Source organism: Callithrix jacchus, chromosome 14 (genome assembly GCF_049354715.1).
Source record: "Callithrix jacchus isolate 240 chromosome 14, calJac240_pri, whole genome shotgun sequence".
In the NCBI taxonomy this organism is placed as follows: domain Eukaryota; kingdom Metazoa; phylum Chordata; class Mammalia; order Primates; family Cebidae; genus Callithrix; species Callithrix jacchus.
In genome coordinates this window covers 50,119,130-50,139,786 of record NC_133515.1, presented here as the reverse complement: position 1 = coordinate 50,139,786, position 20,657 = coordinate 50,119,130, and the positions used below count along the sequence as shown (strand labels likewise).

At 37.4% G+C, this 20,657-nt stretch overlaps 1 long non-coding RNA gene across 2 annotated transcripts in view; it reads right to left on the bottom strand.

The window, feature by feature from the left end:
- Nucleotides 1–20,657, bottom strand: part of LOC144579285 (uncharacterized) — a 172,644-nt gene that overhangs the window by 148,298 nt on the left and 3,689 nt on the right. For both annotated transcript variants that reach the window (XR_013526572.1, XR_013526573.1), the window contains exon 2: nt 16,189–16,246. This is a non-coding gene — a long non-coding RNA (uncharacterized LOC144579285). The remainder of the gene's footprint in view (nt 1–16,188; nt 16,247–20,657) is intronic.

Genomic DNA, 20,657 nt, shown 5'->3' with positions numbered 1-20,657 from the left:
TGAGAGGCAACTGGATCAGTTCCCCCATGCTGTTCTCATGATAGTGAGTTTTCATGAGATCTGATGTTTTTATCAGTGTTTGACAGTTCCTCCATCACATCTCCTCTCTTTCCTGCCACCATGTAAGACATGCCTGCTTCCTCTTCCACCATGAATTTAAGTTTACTGAGGACTCCCCAGCCATGTGGAACTGTGAATCAATTAAACCTCTTTTCTTTAAAATTACCCAGTTTCAGGCAGTTCTTTACAGTGTTAAAAAAAAATGGATTAATGTACCCATCTCTACAAAAAAAAAAAAAAAACAAACACTTATCCAGGCATGGTGGCCATACCAATGGTCCCAGCTACTTGGGAAACTGAGGTGGGAGAACTGCTTGCGCCTGGGAGGTCTAGGATGCCGTAAACCATGATCATACCACTGCACTCTAGCCTGGGCAACACAGCAATCATGTATTTAAAAAAAAAAAAAGGCAGGAAAACAAAGGGCTATTCACTAAAATACCAGGATAATTAGCCATTTTTAAAAATAAAGAATCGGGAGGGGACTCAAGATGGCGCTGTGAGAACAACCCAGGATTGGAGCCCGCGTTGAATTCACAAACGGTGAGTCAGTGCTGCATTTCCAGACTGATCTTTGTTGCCCACAGAACGGGGAAACTCCCAAGTATAAAAAGACACAGGACGCCAGGCAGTAGGTCTGCCTGGCGAAGCTGGCAGCCGGGGCAGCGGCGGCCGGCCCTACTCAGCAATCCCCACAGGGCGCGCTTGTCCGGGTGCCTTGTTGAACCGGCAACCTGAGACTTGAGAGGGCTGGACTTGAGACTGAACGAGACTTGCACAGTAGCCCAGCCCAGGGGATTGCAGGGACAGATCGTTTGGGATACCCAGTGGGACGAACAAAACCGCGATTTCAAACTATCCTGGGCAGAAGGTCCGAGACGCTCTGTGGGGGAGGGGCGTCCACCACTACGGAGGCAACCTGCCCCAACTGATATACACGCCCACTGCTGAGGCAGCCAGCCGTTGCCGAGGCAACCCGTCCCTACTGAGATACACGCCCACTGCTGACGCAGCCTGCCGTTGCTGAGGCAACACGCTACAACGAACAGACTCCGCCGCAGGGCGTGGCGGAGACCACAGCAGAGCCGGCAGGAACACTGCGAATCACACAATAGCAGGGCGGAGCCTCGGCAGCCAAACAGTGGCTAGTCTGCCTTTGAGCTGGGCAGGACACCTGATCGGACATCCAAAAATAAAGCCCAAACCCCTCAACACAGAGCATTTGAGAAAAAAAAAAAAGGGTTGTTTAATGAGCTGTGTTGCAGCAGAATCAAACATAGCAGCCTAACAGCCCTGAATGAACAACAGAGTGCACAGCTCAGCAATTAAACCCCTATAAAGTACAAACTGTCTCCTCAAGCAGCTCCCTGACCCCTCTATATCCAAAAGACTGTCATTAGGCAGGCATCATCCTGGGACAAAGAGAGCAGAAAAAGAAACTGGTAGCATCCCTCGCTGTGCCATGGCTACTAGAGGTGCACCCCAGACAAGCAGGGTCTGGAGCGGACCTCAACAGTTGTACAGCGAAGGGGCTAGACTGGTAGAAGGAAAACCAAGCAACAGAAATACTTCATCATCAACATTCTGGGTGTCCACTCAGAGACCCAAACGAAAAGTCAGCAACTACGCAGACGACCAGCGGACAAATCCACAAAGATGGGAAGAAACCAGCGCAAAAAGGAGGAAAACACCCGAAACCAGAACACATCGCCTCCTAGAAAGGACCAAAACTCCTCACCAGCAAGGGAACAAAGCTGGACGGAGAATGACTGTGACGAAATGACGGAATTAGACTTCAGAAGATGGATAATGAGAAACTTTTGTGAGCTAAAAGATCATGTATTAAATCAATGCAAAGAAACTAAGAACCTTGAAAAAAGATTTGAAAAAAGATTCGAGGAAATGATAACAAGAATGGATACCTTAGAGAGGAATATGAATGAATTAAAGGAGCTGAGAAACACAATACGAGAACTTCGCGAAGCAAACGCAAGTTTCAATAGCCGAATTGACCAAGCAGAAGAAAGAATATCTGAAGTCGAAGACCAACTCAATGAAATAAAACGAGAAACCAAGATCAGAGAAAAAAGCGCAAAAAGGAATGAACAAAGTCTCCAAGAAATGTGGGACTATGTGAAAAGACCTAACCTACGTTTGATAGGTGTACCAGAAGGGGACGAAGAGAATGAATCCCAGCTGGAAAATACTCTTCAGGACATCATCCAGGAAAATTTCCCCCACCTAGCAAGACAAGCCAACACTCAATTGCAGGAAATACAGAGAACACCACAAAGATATTCCGCAAGAAGAGCAACCCCAAGGCACATAATCGTCAGATTCAACAGGGTTGAAATAAAGGAGAGAATACTAAGGGCAGCCAGAGAGAAAGGTCGGGTCACCCACAAAGGGAAGCCCATCAGACTCACAGCAGATCTCTCGGCAGAAACACTACAAGCCAGAAGAGAGTGGGGGCCAATATTCAACATTCTTAAAGAAAAGAACTTTCAACCCAGAATTTCATATCCAGCCAAACTGAGCTTCAGAAGTGAAGGAAGAATAAAATCCTTTGCGAACAAGCAAGTACTCAGAGATTTTGTCACCACCAGGCCTGCTTTACAAGAGCTCCTAAAAGAGGCACTACACATAGAAAGGATCAATCAGTACCAGCCATTCCAAAATCACACTGAATGCTAAAGAGCTTCAACATAATGAAGAATCTACAACAACTAACAGGCAAAACAGCCACTTAGAATCAAAATGGCAGTATCAAATTCACACATAACAATATTAACCCTAAATGTAAATGGACTAAATGCACCAATCAAAAGACACAGACTGGCAAATTGGATAAAAATCCAAAACCCATCAGTGTGCTGTATCCAGGAAACCCATCTCACATGCAAGGATACACAAAGGCTCAAAATAAAGGGATGGAGGAAGATTTACCAAGCTAATGGAAAGCAAAAAAAAGCAGGAGTTGCAATTCTCATCTCTGATAAAATAGACTTTAAAGCAACAAAGATCAAAAGAGACAAAGAAGGCCATTACATAATGGTAAAAGGATCGATACAACAAGAAGAGCTAACGATCCTAAACATATATGGACCCAACACAGGAGCACCCAGATACATAAGGCAAGTTCTTAATGACTTACAGAAGGACTTAGACTCCCACACAATAATAGTGGGAGACTTTAACACTCCACTGTCAATACTAGACAGATCAACCAGACAGAAAATCAACAAGGATACCCAGGGCTTGAACTCAGACCTGGAGCAAGCAAACCTGGTGGACATTTACAGAACTCTCCACCCCAAATCCACAGAATACACATTCTTCTCAGCACCACATCACACCTACTCTAAAATTGACCACATAATTGGAAGTAAAGCACTGCTCAACAAATGCAAAACAACTGAAATCATAACAAACAGCCTCTCAGACCATAGTGCAATCAAGTTAGAACTCAGAATTCAGAAACCGACCCAGAACCGCACAGCTTCATGGAAACTGAACAACTGGCTCTTGAATGTTGACTGGGTAAACAACGAAATGAAGGCAGAAATAAAGAAGTTCTTCGAAATCAATGAGAATGAAGACACAACGTGCCAGAACCTCTGGGACACATTTAAAGCAGTCTCTAGAGGAAATTATATAGCAATAAGTGCCCATATGAGGAGAATGGAGAGATCCAAAATTGACACCCTATCATCAAAATTGAAAGAGCTAGAGGAGCAAGATCAAAAAAACTCAAAACCCAGCAGAAGACAAGAAATTACTAAGATCAGAGCTGAGCTGAAGGAGATTGAGACACGAAAAACCCTTCAAAAAATCAATAAATCCAAGAGCTGGTTTTTTGAAAAGATCAACAAAATAGACAGACCACTAGCCAGATTGATTAAAAAGAAAAGAGAGAACAACCAAATAGATGCAATAAAAAATGATAAAGGGGAAATCACCACAGATTCCACAGAAATTCAAACCATCATCAGAGAATATTACAAACAACTCTATGCACATAAACTAGTAAACCTGGAAGAAATAAATAAATTCCTGGACTCCTGTGTCCTCCCAAGCCTAAACCAGGAGGAAGCTGAAACTATGAATAGACCAATAACAAGGTCTGAAGTTGAGGCAGCAATTAAGAGCCTACCTCACAAAAAAAGCCCAGGTCCAGATGGGTTCACAGCCGAATTCTACCAGACACACAAGGAGGAGCTGGTACCATTCCTTCTAAAACTATTTCAAACAATCCAAAAAGAGGGAATCCTTCCCAAATCATTTTATGAGACCAACATCATCCTGATACCAAAACCCGGCAGAGACCCAACGAGAAAAGAAAACTTCAGGCCAATATCCATGATGAACATAGATGCAAAAATCTTCAATAAAATATTGGCAAGCCGATTGCAACAGCAAATCAAAAAACTTATTCATCATGATCAAGTAGGATTCATCCCAGGGATGCAAGGCTGGTTCAACATACGCAAGTCTATCAACGTAATTCACCACATAAACAGAACCAAAAACAAAAACCACATGATTATCTCAATTGACGCAGAGAAGGCATTTGACAAAATTCAACAGCCCTTTATGCTAAAAACCCTCAATAAACTCGGTATCGATGGAACTTATCTCAAAGTAATAAAAGCTATTTATGACAAACCAACAGCCAATATCATACTGAATGGGCAAAAACTGGAAGCATTCCCTTTGAAATCTGGTACTAGACAAGGATGCCCTCTCTCACCACTCCTATTCAATATAGTACTGGAAGTTCTAGCCAGAGCAATCAGGCAAGAAAAAGAAATAAAGGGTATTCAAATAGGAAAGGTGGAAGCCAAATTGTCTCTATTTGCAGACGACATGATAGTATACCTAGAAGACCCCATCGCCTCAGCCCAAAAACTCCTGAAACTGATAAACAACTTCAGCAAAGTCTCAGGATATAAAATCAATGTGCAAAAATCACAAGCATTCGTCTACACCAATAACAGACTTAAAGAAAGCCAAATCAAGAGCGAACTGCCAGTCGCAATTGCTACAAAAAGAATAAAATACCTTGGAATACAACTCACAAGGAACGTAAGGGACCTCTTCAAGGAGAACTACAAACCACTGCTCAACGAAATCAGAGAGGACACAAACAGATGGAGAAACATTCCATGTTCATGGTTAGGAAGAATTAATATCGTGAAAATGGCTATACTGCCCAAAGTAATTTACAGAATCAACGCTATCCCCATCAAGCTACCATTGACTTTCTTCACAGAACTGGAAAAAACCACCATGAACTTCATATGGAACCAAAAGAGAGCCCGCATAGCCAAGTCAATTCTAAGCAAAAAGAACACAGCGGGGGGCATCACACTACCGGATTTCAAACTATACTACAAGGCTACAGTAATCAAAACAGCATGGTACTGGTACCAAAACAGAGATATAGACCAATGGAACAAAACAGAGGCACCAGAGGCAACACAACATACATAACAACTATACAATCTTTGATAAACCTGAAAAAAACAAGCAATGGGGCAAGGATTCCATGTTTAACAAATGGTGTTGGGAAAACTGGCTAGCCATGTGCAGAAAGCAGAAACTGGACCCCTTCCTGACACCTTACACTAAAATTAACTCCAGATGGATTAAAGACTTAAACATAAGACCTGGCACCATAAAAACCCTAGAAGGAAACCTAGGCAAAACTATCTAGGACATAGGAGTAGGCAAGGACTTCATGAACAAAACACCAAGAGCATTGGCAACAAAAGTCAAAATAGACAAATGGGACCTAATGAAACTCCACAGCTTCTGCACGGCAAAAGAAACAGTCACTAGAGTGGATCGGCAACCAACAGAATGGGAAAAAATTTTCGCAGTCTACCCATCTGACAAAGGGCTGATATCCAGAATTTACAAACAACTCAAGCAGATTTACAGGAAAAAAACAAACAAGCCCATTCAAAAGTGGGCAAAGGATATGAACAGATACTTTACGAAAGAAGACATATATGAGGCCAACAATCATATGAAAAAATGCTCATCGTCACTGGTCATCAGAGAGATGCAAATCAAAACCACATTGAGATACCATCTCACGCCAGTTAGAATGGCGATCATTAAAAAATCTGGAGACAACAGATGCTGGAGAGGATGTGGAGAAAAAGGAACACTTTTACACTGTTGGTGGGAGTGTAAATTAGTTCAACCATTGTGGAAGACAGTGTGGCGATTCCTCAAGGCCTTAGAAATAGAAATTCCATTTGACCCAGCAATCCCATTACTGGGTATATATCCAAAAGACTATAAATCGTTCTACTATAAGGACACATGTACACGAATGTTCATTGCAGCACTGTTTACAATAGCAAAGACCTGGAATCAACCAAAATGCCCATTGATAATAGACTGGATTGGAAAAATGTGGCACATATACACCATGGAATATTATGCAGCAATCAGAAATGATGAGTTCGTGTCGTTTGTAGGGACATGGATGAATCTGGAAAACATCATCCTCAGCAAACTGACACAAGAACAGAAAATGAAACACCGCATATTCTCACTCATAGGTGGGTGATGAAAAATGAGAACACATGGACACAGAAAGGGGAGTACTAAACACTGGGGTCTATTGGGGGGAAAAGGGGAGGGCCAGTGGGAGGGGGAGGTCGGGAGGGATAGCCTGGGGAGAAATGCCAAATGTGGGTGAAGGGGAGAAGAAAAGCAAAGCAAAGCACACTGCCATGTGTGTACCTACGCAACTGTCTTGCATGCTCTGCTCATGTACCCCAAAACCTATAATCCAATAAAAAATAAAAAAAAAAAAATAAAAAAAAATAAAGAATCAATCAAATCTTTATCTTATACTGTATGCCAAATTAAAATTATATTATAAATTATAGGTTAAAAAATCTTACCATTAAAAGAGAAAACAACAGTTTGGTCATTCATGTATTCGTTTTTGTATTTATAGTTTTCTTCAACTGATATAAATGTTTTTGTACAATATAAATGAGAATCAAATAGATGAGAAAAAGAGAGTAAAGGGAAAAATAAGTGAATAAATAATCTTTGGTTAGGTAAAGCTTTTAGTCTTAGACACAATGGTGGACTAATAAAGGAAAATACATATTTTATAATGTAACAGTTAATAATTGACATTTTCACATAAATAAAAATGTAAAAGCTGAAAGCAAATTGGGGAAATATTTGTGAAAGATATTATAATGCAAAAAGCTCATATAAACCCTTAAGAAATCTTTAGGATCTTAATAAATGTATGGCCAAGATAAATTTTTTAACTTACAAAAGAAAGAGTGAATGACTTAGAAATATTTGGAAAAAGTTCAGTCTCATTAATAAAGAAATGCTGATGAATAGAGTTTTTTTATTTTTTGCCTACTAGCAAAGTTTTTCCTTTTTTATTTTTATTTTTTGGCTTTGCTTTATTTCTTAATACATATCCTCAGATTCAGGAGTCAAAAGTACTGTGAAAAGGCCACTCTGACTTGCTAGTGGGTGATATTTGGCAATATATATTAAAAGGCTCTTATGTTCTGACTCAGCAAAATTATCAATATTCATTATGGTGACATCTTGCTGAGTAGAAATAATGTTTTATATAAGCTTTTTGTTGTTGCTACTGTTCAAGAATTAGAAGGCCTATGTGAGGTTTAGAGTTAGAACCCATGGGACCTGGGAAGCACCTCAAACCAAAACAGTTCTAGGGATCAGCTGCTCTCTCTTATCTTTCTCTGATAGCATCTCCAATTCTCTCTGCAAGTCTGTCCCACTCTCTTCTCTCTGCTAACTACATTCTTCTGCTCATACGTGGTTTTGGATTTTACACATCCAGTGCAGATTAGCAAGAGGTTCTGTTCATCATCACCCATGAATTGACACTGATGGTGACTCCATCTCAAAAGTGTACTGTAATCATATAGTACACAATGGTGGAAATGTGTACTATATGAAATGAAACAGAGAACTGTTCACTAGCACTTGCTCTTAAAACGTCTGCCCCATAGCAATATGTATTACTGCTGCTCACATTTCACTAGCCAAAGCAAGGCACATGGCTACAACTAACTCCAAAGACAACAAGGAAGAGCAATCTTACCAAATATCCAGGGGGAGAATTGGAATATTTGTGAACAGTCCTTATGATTTCCTCATCTACATCTTTGTGTGCGCACTTAACTTCTTGTAAATGTGGATGACATGGAAAGTTACAGTCCTGCATTATCTTTTTTTTTTTTAAATTAAAGAACATCAGCAAATCTTTCCTGACACAAAATTACAAAATGAACAAAAAGCCAAAATATATGTGTATCTTGCTCAATTCAATGCCATTAAAAGTTCAGATGCATCAGTTTGCCAAATTCTCTGTTGAGGAAAAAGTCACATATGTGCCAAAAATAACACACTAAGTATGGTGTCTTACTTGTTATAACAGGATACAGACTACTGAATCCTATTACAGGTATTTTAAGCAGTCCTTGTAACTTCTAGTTCTTTTTTCTCTAACTTTTATATTTATGATAATTAATTCCACTAATAGACACACTAGTGGTGTAACTTTGAAATACAACTTTTAAAAAGTCTACTACTTCTTTCTCAGGCTTCTAAGTTAGTTTAATTGAGAAGTATCCTGAAATTATCATTTGCAAATATTTACCTTACTCTTGCATAACCAAAACAGAGAAATAAATTAAATGCTAATGCAGATAAGAGTGAAACTGTCATCCATACACCTGATTTTAAATATTTTGCATGTTTACCAAAATATTTAAGAGCATCCCTCTTCTATTCTTTAAAAAATAAATGCTATACAGTTAAACTTAAAAAATAAATCCATACTAACAAATATATCATTTTTCTAACTTTAAAGTTCTAATTTTGAAGTTCTCTGTAAGATTTAATTTTGAAAAATTATCCAAAGCTAAAATTAATTTTGAGAACTACTTTTGTAGAACATTTTCTTTGTCACAAATCTGTTTGGTATTTATTTGACTTGTAGGTCTCCCGTGTTTTGAAAAATCTTCCAAAAATGCAAATGTAATCTCTTGTGTCTCCAGACTTTCAGACTTCCTTGAATCTCTCTTCCCTGTAACTCATCCTAGCAAGACTCCCTAGAGAACAAAATGTGCAAATTTTAAAAGCAGCTTATACTGTATATTTGTAAAAATTCCTTCAATAAACCCAGAAAATGAGGCAAGAGCTTATTTTACTATTATACAATACCGTGTCACCCTTGTTACTTGGCTAATAAAATTAAGGCGTCCTTCTCACCCTACATCATTGCATTCTTCTCAATCCTTCAGTTTTGTTTTATTAAACAAAATATGCTCAATATTTGTTTTCTTGTTTATTTTCTCTTTGTTTTTCTTAGAATTCTCAAAAGATGTAATATTATTATGATTCAAATATTTCAATTAAACCAGTGCACAGGTTTAATGGTCTCCTATACATGTTGATTGCATACTGGCCTTATTAGTCAGAGCCATCTTTATAGCCAGTAACATTTTAAAAAATTCACTGATCATGGATTCTACAATAATTTATTTAAGAAAGTGAGCTGAGGCCAGGTGCAGTGGCTCACGCCTGTAATCCCAGCACTTTGGGAGGTCGAGGCGGGTGGATCACGAGGTCAAGAGATCGAGACCATCCTGGTCAACATGGTGAAAGCCCGTCTCTACTAAAAATACAAAAAATTAGCTGGGCATGGTGGTGCGTGCCTGTAATCCCAGCTACTCGGGAGGCTGAGGCAGGAGAATTGCCTGAACCCAGGAGGCGGAGGTTGCAGTGAGCCGAGATCGTGCCATTGCACTCCAGCCTGGGTAACAAGAGTGAAACTCCGTCTCAAAAAACAAAAAGAAAAAAAAAAAAAGAAAGTGAGCTGAATCTACCATCTATAACACGATCATTTCATTTGCATAAGACAGTCCAACTTAAAAGGGCCTAAACAAATAAAAATTGGCTTGCACAATTTAAAAGTCTATGGAGAGCCTGCAGAGGTGGGTCTCAGTTAAAGGGTTTAAACCTTGTAATCAAAACACAGTTTCTCTTCATTCTCCACTATGCTGGCTTCATTTTCAGCATATGGAATTCCTAACAAGAGGGGTCTTACATGTCTAGGTAACGTCACTAGGCAGCAAGGTGAGGAATTTCTAGGTCAGAGAGCTCTAAAAGGCAGCAGCAGTTTGTGGTCTTTTATAGCCACAGACTTTGTCTTATCTATGGCTAGAAGATGTTGGGTGCAGTTTCCTGGGGGGTATGCCAAGCAGGTATGATCTAATGGCTAAAATATGCTTGTTTGAGCTATATTTAAAGCAACTAGATGTACAAGAATTTGAGTTTGGCACTGGCAGGCTTTGATCTAATGGTCCTAGCCTACTGTAAATAAGTAAATATGGGACTAACACATAGGGGCCATCTTTAACCCATTTATGAAACAATTGAGAAATCTCTTTTCTCCCTGATGTTTTTAAGATCTCTTCTTTATCTTTACTTAGCTATGAATTTACTTATTTTTTTTTTTTTCATTCTTCTTGCCATTATGTCTCCTTAATTTCCCAAGAATGCTCCCAACTCAGTCTTTGAATGTCCTAGAACTGCAGCTTGAAAAGCATTTCTTCCAGATATATTTTTGGCTTGCTTTCCCAAATGGCTCAAGCCTCTGCTCCAATTATTTCCTGAGAGAGGCCTTCCCTGAACCCAAGTTCAAACTTTCTATCCCTTACCCTGCTTTTTAAATAGAACTTAGTACTACTTGACATTATATGAAATATTTGTTCATCATTCTCCTTCCCCCAAGAATATATATCCACAAGGGGAGAGACTGTTTTACTCACTGCTATAAACTTAATGCCTAGAACAGTGCCTAATGACCTCTCCTTTATGCTTCATTTTCTCCTTTTTAGGCAGATGAGGTTTTCTGTGTAACTATGCAGATGGCCCAAATAGTTTCACTGTCAGACGTAACACTACTACTACATACAATCAATAAAGTTGTATTCAAGATCATCCTTAGCATTGGTTTTCTTTGTGACAATGATATTTAGGAGTTTTTATTTCTTTTGCTTTGTCTTCTTCCTACTCAATCCATTGCCTGGATTCTAATGTTTTAAACTCTTGCCCCTGTCTCAGCCTTCCCTTTTGTGAGCCTTAAGTGATCTTTAAAAATTATTAAGTTTAACTTTTTATTGTTTGCTAAGCAATAATAAGATTGCCTGTCATTTTTTTAACTAAAGAAAATTGACAAATATTTTCTTTGGTTAGAAAATATGTATGCTATTTTGTGTTACAGAAGCTTATAAATGTGTATTTTTTATGTATTAAAAACAGAAACATTTAAAATTATTATAATAAAATATACACGTGAGCTTAAAAATTCAAACATTACAGATTAGCAGAAAAATAAAAGATAAAAATGCAGCCAAACAACTGTCTTACAACACAGTTTTACTTCCTACAGTACTTTGTTGACCAAAACCCAAGTAGGAAATACATTTTACAGGTATACAGAAAGCTGAAAAAATGTTTTATATATTTACTTGACTTTACTAGTACAATGGAACCTGATATTTCTTTTTTCTTCTTGTCTCCTAATGTAGATTGTAACTACTAAATTGATTTCATTCCCACAGCTCAAAAACACTGCCCAAAAGTACCTTTTATCCTTTTATTAAATTTATACTTATTGAAGGAGAATGATCTAGGCATCAATGTCAAATGGATTTTCTTTACTTATCTGCCCATTCATTACTCATAATAATGACACATTTTAGTTCATTTCATCTTTGAGCCATGGCTTATATAATTTTTTGCCTTCACTAAATATTGTAATTGTATTTCTTCTGTCTTGGTGACAACATCAAACTGTTTTTAGCACTTCTGATAGTTATTCCATAATTTAAAATAATACAAATATACTGCACTGCCACTTTTTTGGTTCAACTCCTGGCTTTTTTAATAAATTGACTCTACACTTTGAGAATGAACAATGAGAATTTAGCTCAGTTACAGTACTCTCCATTTTTCTTCCCCTTGTATTCTCTTTGCAATTTTTGAAATTAAATTATATTACATTCTATCTGCTACTTCATTCATTTAAAGAATACTTAAATCTTAATATGTATTAAACCTATTTCTTGATGTACTTACTTTAGAAAATGTCTTTTGAGTCTTCCATTGTGTAAGATTAAAAAATTTTATCCTTCCACTTCCTTCCATTTCCCAAATACCTTGGGCTGCACCAGTACTTTTACATTGTTGATATTTATATTATTTGCTCTGTTAGAATAATTCTCTTATGCATTTTGTCTTTTATTTTGAAAATTAAAGATTTTTTCAGTATTATAATTTTATAAATCTTATTCACTGCAGAATCAAGTGGTATGAATGGACTTGTGGAAAGGGAAATGTAAACCATGTTATTAAATTTATACTTATTGAAGGAGAATGATCTAAGCATCAATGTCAAATGGATTTTCTTTTCTTATCTGTCCATTCATTACTCATAATAATGACACATTTTAGTTCATCTTTGAGCCATGGCTTATATAATTTTTTGCCTTCACTAAATATTGTAATTGTATTTCTTCTGTCTTGGTGACAAGAAGCATCATTAGCCTATCATAAAGATGATTAAGATTTTTAATAATGCTATTTCATAAAGTAAATGTACTTTTTTCTTAAAGTCATTCTCTGAAATCTTCTAGCTTCCTGTCCTATTATTAATAATTATCTTGATGGCCTAAATATTTGTGGTCTTGAAATATCTTTTTATTACAAACCTATAGCAGATCTTTACTGGGACCTCATTACTGAGATCTCATTACCGGGATCTCATGTTTTCTCATCAGTTCTCTTCTTACTTTGCTAGAACATTTCCTTAAGCAATTTTTTCCCCCTTGAAATGCATAGGAAATCAAAAAAAAAAAAAGGTGAGAAAGTTTTTAACTTATCCTCATCCCTAAATGTTTTGTCGATAAAATGCTAGGTTCAGAATAATTTTATCTGGGAATTATAAAGATATTGCTGTTTGAATAAGCTAATAATAGTCATCTAGTAATCAATGTTGCTAAATGACAACATTCAGTCTCCTTTTATCCTCCTATCATTCTACTGCTCTTATAAGGGAACTAATAAGTTTTATTTGGCTGACTCTCTTTTCTCTCCACAGTTAACTGAACTCTCATAACTGGCCATATCTGATACTCTCCTTTCTGGGTTCCAAATCACACATTATCCTGATTTTCTTAAATAATTGGCTATTCTTTCTTATTCTGTCTCATAATTTTCCTTTTTTCTATGTGACCTCTAAATGATGGAGTTTATACCCACTTTTCTATTCTGTGTCTTCTCTCTATATGTTCTCATCTATTCTTATAGTTTCAAAACTATATGCTGACAATTCCTAAATTTATATCAGTAGGTTAGATATTTTTTCTGAGTTTCATATTCACATCTTTAAATATCTTCTTGACCACTGTCTTGTCTGTCTCCTAGGCATTTCAAACTTAAAATGATAAAAATGGATCTCTATCTCTAAATCTGGATCTCCTTCGCCCTTTACCACTCAAAAAATGGCCCTATGGTTAACTGTCCCCCTTAACTCTTCCCTTTCATTCCCCCCTCATAATTACTCCATCCTCATCTAAGCCATCAGTAATTCCTGTTATTTCCACTTTCAAAATATATCTCTAAACTTTTAAAAATGTAAATCAGATCATGTCAGTTCTGTTTAAAATGATTAGAGTGCTTTCCACTGCATTTCAGATAAATTTTAAAAACATACAGCCAGCCCTCCAAGTCTGATTTCTTCCCACCTCTCCAAACTCATTTCTTGCTTCTTGCCATTTTGTACTTATTCATTTCCTCACTTAAGTCTCTTCTTTCCTAGAATATATAATGCTCTGTCTCAGAGCCTCGGTTCTTGCCTTTCTATCTGGCATACTTGCTCCACAGGTGTTTATATGGATGATCTTTTTCCCACTTGAGACATAAAGAATATCTTTGCAATATACACACTGCTACCACTTCTTTTAATAAGTCATACTAACCTTTTATATTGATGCTGAATGTATTTAACATAATTTAAATCCCCATATCAGTGGCATTTGAATTGTATCCTCATTTTTACTATTAAAACACTGCATGAAATATTTGCGTATATACAGTGAATATTCAAAGCAATATATTTAAATCATGTGCAAAAATATTTTTTAACATAAAAATCAGTCTTTTTCCATTTAAAGACTCTTCAGAACTGTAGAGGAAAAGCAGATCTCTAAGTTTGGGGGCATTGATTTGACAAGGACAGTGATAAAAGGAGATCTCTTCCTGAGAAGGATTTGGAGAATACAGTTTAGAGGACAAAAATGTGTGGGCTGAAAAACATAGTCCCATTGTGGAAAGACGAAGAGCAGTTCTGGGCTAAGCAAAGAGAAAATGAGTGTGGTTTGAGTTTTCTTTGATACTACAATTACAGTGTATCAATTAACTTTTACTATGTATCAATACACTGCACTGAATACAGCTTCTCTAGGTGATTTTTCTACTAGTCTTACCTGGGTCACTCATGTGGCCAGTTTGACTCATTAGGCAGTTTAACAAGCGCTGGATAGCCTGAGATGAGCTACAATGTATCTGGCAGCCTAGTTTGTCTGTACTGTTTGAAGGTATCTGTCAGCCTGTTTGTCTGGACTGTTTGGTCCAGGGGCGCCTCAACTAGAAAAACTCATCTCTACTTCATGCAGCTTATCATTTTCTAGCAAGTTATAATGGCCTTCCTCAGTATCAGGTTAGTATTCCAAGGCATGAGGTTGAAAGCTGAAAAGCTTCTTGAGGCCAAGACTTGAAAGTCACATAACATTACTTCTTCTTCTTTTTTTAAAATTTAATTTAATTTTAATTTTAATTTTTTCAAGATGGGGTTTCACCATATTGGTCAGGCTGATCTTAAACTCCGGACCTCAGGTGATCCGCCCGCCTTGGCCTCCAAAGTGCTTGGATTACAGATGTGAGCCACCACATGCAGCCAACATTACTTCTTCTGTATTCTATTGGTCAAAGAAAATTACCAGGCCAACACAGATTCAAGGAGTGGAGCAGGCAGAGGGGAAATTCTGCCTCCTAATGGGAGGAGTGACAAAGTCACACTGCAAAAGAGCAAGGGGCATAGGGATAGGAAGCACTGTGGCCATCTCTGCAAACAATCTGTTACCGCACAACTTGATTAGAAGTGATCCCTTTTGTGTTATAAAAGTACATTTAGAAGTTGATTATTTGCTATACAAAACATGTTTCTGATAGAAATAATGGGAAACCTCTAATATACACCTACACAGTACTCTACAATTTTTAAAGTCATTCATAAATATCTCATTTGATAATTCATTGAACAAATTTCTTTTGGGTGCCTATTATGTGTCAAGCACTATGATATGCTCTGGGGATACAAGATAGATATGGTCCTTGCTTTCAAAGAGATTTATTTCCCTATGGAGGGGAAATATTCAATAAGTAATAATAGTAAATAAAATAATAACAATAATTTGAGATTAATGTTATGACAGGGCAATACAGGGAATAATTATTAGCTGAACTTATACCCTGTGCTAACAGAGTCAGACGATCTTTATAATAACTCAGGCAAAGCATGGTGGCTCACACCTGTAATCCCAGCACTTCGGTAGGCCAACATGGTAGGATCACTTGAGGTCAGGAGTTCAAGACCAGCCTGGCCAACATGGTAAAACCCCATCTCTACTAAAAATATAAAAATTAGCCCAGCATGGTGGTGGGCAGCTATAATCCCAGCTACTCAGGAGGCTGAGGCAGGAGAATTGCTTGAAAACAGGAGGTGGAGGCTGCAGTGAGCTGAGATTGTGCCATTGCACTCCAGCCGGGGTGACAGAGCGAGATTCCATCTCAAACAAACAAACAAAAAACCCTCTACATTATATTATGTAATAATTCTGTCTCTGTCTGGCGAGACAGGCTACTAGTTGTTATTCTCATCTTTAAGTGAGGAAATTAAGGTTCATAAGGTTATCCAAGTAATTTATCCAAGGTTACTCAGGTTCTAAGTGGCAAAATTGAAATAAAAAAACAGACCTGTTTTCCAAACTCTGCTTCTTCCAATGTATTCCTGTGCTTCCCTAGACACCAATACCTGAAAACAGAAAAAACACCAATAAATTAAAACCAACCAACTAACCCTTACGTGATGGTACATATTTTGTGGAGATTCTTTTGAAGAGACTTCAGTGTTTACAGTTTCAGAGATTGACCATGTAATATATAGCACACCTAATTTAGAATATCATCTATAATGTTAAGGAATTTTGCTTACTTCTTAACTTTCTCTAGACCTGGAATCTAGATTGTTATCATTTGGGTTCACTGGGTTGAGAAAAAGCCATTTAAAAAAAATACAAGAAGAGGTTCTTTAACATGACTATCTAAAGACAGCAAAAAGGATTTTAGATGAGAATGACTAAACTGAATTTCCACTATAGAATGAACTATAGTATGGCCAGTTTACTAAGCAATGGACTTAATCAGAAATATATACACCTTGCTTGGCCTCAAATTCTTTTTAGAATAAGAAAGAATATAAATTATAAATAAATATATGTATAAGTGTATGTCAACATACATATATATAAATACACACAAAAAAATTTCAAATAATTATCAATGTGGTTTTATTACTGTTTTATTCCTTCTCACTAGGAAACTGGTAAAACCTTCAGGCTAACATGGTTTAAGGAAAAGTCTCTTCTTTCATTATCCTATTACTCCATTTGCAACTTTATGTGGTCTCCATCCCACGCTGGTCTGTGTTAGAAAGCCTTACATATCAAACAGCTGAAAGTCTCTCAGTCTGTCTGTGATGCTCCAAATCCAGACAGTAGTCTTCAATAAATTTATTTCTTTTACTCAAATAGTCTGTTTTTTTATTTGTTGCTGTACAGATCCATGCAAAGCTAGAACTTCAGTAAGTTGCTGACCTCTAACATTTTCTTTGCAAACTCTTGTTGTTAAGTTCCTAATAAATTGAGAATGGCCTCTGTCTTATTCTCAGTACTGCTCTCTGCTCCAAATTCTCTCTCTCTTTTTTTTTATATGCTGCTCAGCACTGGTGAGAGAGATAATATAGACTAGAATTTTCTAATTGTATGTTTTGAATGACTTAAAGCTGTGAAGCATGATACTGATCCTTTCTGGCCTGGGGCATGCAAGTTGGGAGCCCCTGGCCTGGTTGCCTCCAGCTGCTAGCAGCATTTACCAGAGTTTCCTGGAAGGTGGCCAAGAGGATCAGAGTCTCTACAGGTAGAGTGGATGATGAAAAACATTTAATAATTCCACAGGCCTCTTATCCAAGGTGAACAGCAGTATGCTCAGCAGCTGGTTCCAGAAGTAGGTGTCCAGATGATGGAATACCTACCTCTTTGGCTGGGCTCAGCACATTGCTGACAACATGGAGCTCCTGGATGGTGCTGCTCTGGTGGCTCTGAAACTCTGATTTCATAGACATCAGATACTTTTTGTTAGTAGCTGAAGTGTCCTTTTTGTGGCATCCAAAGTAGTGTTGGTCTGACTGTTCCAATAATGCATGCATGTTTTACAAATTGAAGTTTCATCATTTTTTCAAAGTACTTTCTAGAGAAAAGTTCAATTGAATTAAAAATTCCACCTGCCTTATCACACCAAATTTCATCATTTTGATTGCCAATAAAAAAGAATGAGCTGTTGGACTCAGTATAATTTCAACCTTATACATTTTTAAATAATTACCAAAAAATATTTTTAGAACTTTTTATCACTTATTTGTGCTACATTCTCATAAGGATGGCTGTATTAGTTTCCTACAGCTACTGTAACAAATCACCACAAACTGGGTGACTTACACAACATACAGTATATTCATTCTCTTCTAATTCCGAAGTGGGTTTCTCTGGGTGAAAATCAGTGTCAGCAGGGCTGCACTACCTTTGCAGGCTTTAGGGAATAATTAATTTCCTTGCCTTTTCCAGCTTCTGGAGGCTGTCTTCATTCTTTGGCCCAAAGCCTCTCATAACATCATCTTTTCTCCTCCGCCTTCTACTAGCACATTGCTTTCTTTCTCTGTCTTTAAACCTCTCTCTCTCTGCCTACATTTTACAAAGACGTTCTAGATTTGTATCAATAATACTTTTGTTACATTTACAGCCCACTCAGATAATCCAAAATAATCTCTCCATCTGAAAATTCTTAACCACATTTGCAAAATCCCTCCTACCACATAAGGTAACACTCACAGGTTCCAGGGGTTAGGACCTGGATATCTTTGGGAGCCATTATTTAGTGTACCACAGTGACTATCAAGAATTTGAAGAGATTATCACCTGGAAGTCCTGATAAAAAACTCTGTGTAACTATTCAAGCTTAAATCTTGATTCAAAAAAGTTATGTTCATGTAGGCAAGTTCAAATTTCTCATTTAGATATTTGAAAAGCTTTTATTTCAGTTTTAAATAAATTCTATATTTAATATTTCAACTATTCATATTCATTTTAATTTTCACAATTTGATATACATTTTAACACTGTTAATTCTTCACCAAGAACAAATAAATGTTCATAAATACCCTCTAGGCACCCCAAGATACCATACAAATATTTTCGTTTTCTCTCTGTATGATGAGGAAAAGGTTGGGAAATTTAGCTCTACAAGGTTTAGGAAACTGATACAATGGAGAGAAAAAGGGCTGGGGGTATAAGTGAGCTCAGTCCATATCTATTCTAACAGGAAGTCAAAAACATAATGCCTAAAATCCAGAAACCAAATAAATAACAATTCTATAGCATTAAGAAATGTGGAGGTAACTATGAGAAGAAAAATGGTTGCCTCTGAGGTGCCACATTGAAGTAAAGAGAAATAGGGGAGTACTGCTATTAATTAGTGGCATTTTGTTACTATCTGGATTTTTTTTTTAAAGCTGTGCATCCTTAATGAAATTTAAAAAAAAATTGCAGTGCAATTTAAAATGGCACCAGAGAACAGGTGCAGTGGCTCATGCTTGTAATCCCAGCACTCTGGGAGGCTGAGGTGGGCAGATTACTTGAGGTCAGGACTTTGAGACCAGCCTGGCCAATATGGTGAAACCCTGTCTCTACGAAAAAAATACAGAAATTAGCCAGGTGAGGTGGCAGGCACCTGTAGTCCCAGCTACTTGGGAGGCTGAGGCAGGATAATTGCTTGAGCCTGGGAGGTGGAGGTTGCAGTAAGCTGAAACTGCACCACTTCACTCCAACCTGGATGACTCCAACGCAATAAATAAATAAATAAATAAAATTTAAAAAATAAAACTTGCACCAGAACTTAACATTAATATTCCATAATTTTTCCTGTAGTTTTTTCTCTAAGTATGACATTCCTCCTCTTTTTAATTTTAGAGAGAAAAAAAAGTTTTTATTACCTAATCATATTATCCATTTAATGACATAGAATTATTCAATTATTTAACCTTCACTCAAAGTGCAGTCTTAAGAATCTTCTCTTTATTTATTTATTTGTTTGTTTTCAAGACAAAGTCTCACTCTTGTACCCCAGGCTGGAGTGCAGTGGTGTGATGCCAGTTCACTGCAACCTCTGCCTCTCGGGTTCAAGTGATTCTCGTGCCTCAGTCTCCGGAGTAGCTAGGATTACAGATGTCCGCCACCACACTTGGCTAATTTTTATATTTTAGTAGAGAAGAGGTTTCATCATGTTAGCCAGGCTGGTCTCAAACTCCTGACCTTAGGTGATCCACCTACCTTGGGCTCCCAAAGTGCTGGAATTAGAGGCGTGAGTCACTGTGCCCGGCCAAGAATCTTCTCTTTAATATTTAGTTAGGGTGGTGGGTGTGAAATGCTTAAAATACATTCCCTGAGACTAAGTTAGGAAACAGAAGTTCTTTATCCTTTCCTTCCCAGTGGTGGCACTGGCAGGAAATTTAATAAACTAGACCAGAGGAAGAGATGTTTGGAAAACCATCAAAAGTCATTTGAGGGAATGCACAACAGGGAATCTTTAATATAGTTGAAAGAGGGAGAAAAACAGAATTAAACTGAATGCTTTTCTCTTTCACAGCTCTTCTCTATGAGGATTTCAAAGTCAATAAGAGTAAGTAACCTCATCATCTATACATATATCACTACAGTAAATCAAAGTAATATCTATTCTATCTATGAGTTTGGTAAAAGATGGTTTATTTCTTATTAGTTTTTTTAATCTTTTCAAATTATAATTGCATAACAATCTATACTTGTTAAAAACCCTGAGAGAATATAGGGTGCTTCTTTATGTTTATTCTTGGGCCTATTCACTAAAGAGAATGGCTCTACCACCCCTATAATCAAAGGGGCAGGCACGATTTGGAGATACAGTTTCCCACATGACAGCAATATAACTTCATGGGTATCACCATTTCTCACCAACACTCTCCTCTGGGGAACATGCAGAACAGACTAAACAGAAAACAAAATAGTAAAGACCTGCCTCCTTCAACTTTCAAAGGAGAATTTAGACAGGAATTATTGATAAACATGAACAAGATA